The sequence below is a fragment of the Bactrocera latifrons genome, unplaced genomic scaffold, assembly GCF_001853355.1.
Source record: "Bactrocera latifrons isolate USDA-ARS-PBARC rearing strain unplaced genomic scaffold, ASM185335v1 scaffold_15, whole genome shotgun sequence".
Lineage (NCBI taxonomy): Eukaryota > Metazoa > Arthropoda > Insecta > Diptera > Tephritidae > Bactrocera > Bactrocera latifrons.
The window spans coordinates 1,129,990-1,132,109 of record NW_017534963.1 but is presented as its reverse complement, the minus strand read 5'-3'; the positions used below and the strand labels follow the sequence as shown (position 1 = coordinate 1,132,109).

The 2,120-nt window shown below is 31.2% G+C and overlaps 1 protein-coding gene across 3 annotated transcripts in view; it reads right to left on the bottom strand.

The window, feature by feature from the left end:
- The window catches only part of LOC108965918, a 424,784-nt gene that overhangs the window by 350,493 nt on the left and 72,171 nt on the right, over window positions 1–2,120 (bottom strand). For all 3 annotated transcript variants that reach the window (XR_001993151.1, XM_018928599.1, XM_018928600.1), the window contains exon 2: window positions 592–1,909. The gene's annotated coding sequence lies outside the window, so the exon portion shown is untranslated. The remainder of the gene's footprint in view (window positions 1–591; window positions 1,910–2,120) is intronic.

Here is a 2,120-nt window from a genome sequence, read left to right as displayed (position 1 = left end):
TTTAACCTAGCTTACTTCATTTCATTTTTTTTTTTTTTTTTTTTTTTTTTTTTTTTTTTTTTTTTTTTTTTTTTTTTTTTTTTTTTTTTTTTTTTGTTTGCTTCTTCGTATTTTAGTTCTAAGCGCCTATTTTAGCAATTAAATCCTGGGAATTAGTCCGAAGGAGATCTTTTTTGGATGTTGGATTTTGACTTGTTGTGATATTTTTTCAGCTTCAGGAGTTTTTGGAAGCAGTTTCCTACTTGCTTTGTTAAAAGTATCACACACGAAGTACCAAATACAATTTTCGAGTACAGGGACACTGTTTCCACGGTAATTTTTTTTAAATTAAATTGTTTTTATAGTTTAAATAAAATTTTTCGCAACATTTTTTAGCGCTTATATACCAAAATTAACAATATATTGAGCTGTACACATGCTACATGATTTTCTCTACCCTTCCCTGAACGCTACTTTAATATTTTATTACTAAAATAGAATAGTTAATTAACATTTTAAGCATAATTTTTAAAATAAAAAATGGATTGATAGAGATAAAATTTGCAAACGAAATTTAATATCAATAAATTACATATAAGCAGAAAAACTCACCTTAAATATTCTTTTTGCGTCAGCGTTCGGCCATTATTATTTTCGATTTCCGCAGAGAACACACGCGAGAGTTTATTGAATTTAACGCGAGTTTTGTTGCACTAACACTTAGTTATTATTTTTGTGAGTACTTTATGTAATTTATTTTTTGCAATTTCAGCGTGTTTGTGCTGCTATTGTAACGCCGCGAGCTTCAGGTTAGGTTAGCTGTACAACACTAACAACAATTTTCACTAGCGCTATTTTTTATAATCCTTCACTGGCACTTCACTTTCGTTGCGCTGCGAAATTTCGCTTGCTGAACTTATGCAAAGTTCAAAGTACCCTTTTTTTGCGCCGCAATTTTTACGCACGCCACAAACAAAGGAATAACAATGTTTTCATGTTTATCCAGCATTCAAGAATTAAACAAACAACCGCGGTTGTGTTCACGCTGCGCTTGTTGTTTTAGATAATTGTTCGGTATGTTTTGCATTGATGTTGAAATATTCGTTGGAATTCTTAAAATTCGCTGTTTGCTTGTTTTTACAGTTATTTCGCACTCCCTCCACTTTTTACCATATATTGCTTGAATTATTTGTTCTGAGCTGGCAGTTCGTTTTCTTTGTTTTTGCAGCACAATATATGTGTGAAGGAATTCTGAATAAAAATTTTGGAGATTTTTTAAATTTTGCCCCAATGAATTTGCACCTCAGAGATATTCCGCAGTATATATGTACATATGTTTGCATGTATGTGTTGCTACCCGAATTTTTTCTATTTAAGCAGCAACCACAGTGTTCTATAACAAAAATACGTCCACTTTATGCTCACTTGCATATACGCTCTCTTGGTTGTGGTGTATGCCACTGCGTATGAGTAACAGCTATTAGTATGAATTTATCCATATAAAAAACTTATGACAACAACTGCCGCTATGTATTAGTGCGTGCTTTAAGCTTGCTGTTTTACTGCTGGCTTTATATTTTTTTTGGAAATTTTTGTTGTTGTTATAACGTTCTATGTTGTTAGATTGTAGTTACAGAAATCTCTTTTTCGACTTCTTTCTATGTTTTTGCTGGTTTCGCTTTCGCTTTTAACGTTTCAATATTTTACTTTCATTTCACATTCATAAAACCGTAAACACGTCGCCGCAAATTCAATTACAGCGCATTCACTCACGCACTTTTTTTTTCCACTTGGATAGTAAAAATCTTTTCTTTTTTTTCACAGATTTTGGTTTGGCGTGTTTTGTTGCTTTTTCTGCTTTTATTTTTTTTATTTTTATTGTTGTTGAGATTTCAATTTAGTACTTTCAGTCGATTGGCCGGAAAGAAATCTGCAAATATATAAAAGTGTGTGTGATTTGTTATTATGCTTTTATAGTTTGGTAGGTTTGTAGCTGTAGTAATAGGCTGAGGGTTCCCAGCAGTCAAACATAATTGAGAATTTAATATTGGGAGAAAATAAATTTCAAGAGGTTTCTAAAGCGAAAATTTCTTTAAATAAAAAACTAGATTATGCACTATTTTATGGAAATTTATAAAAAA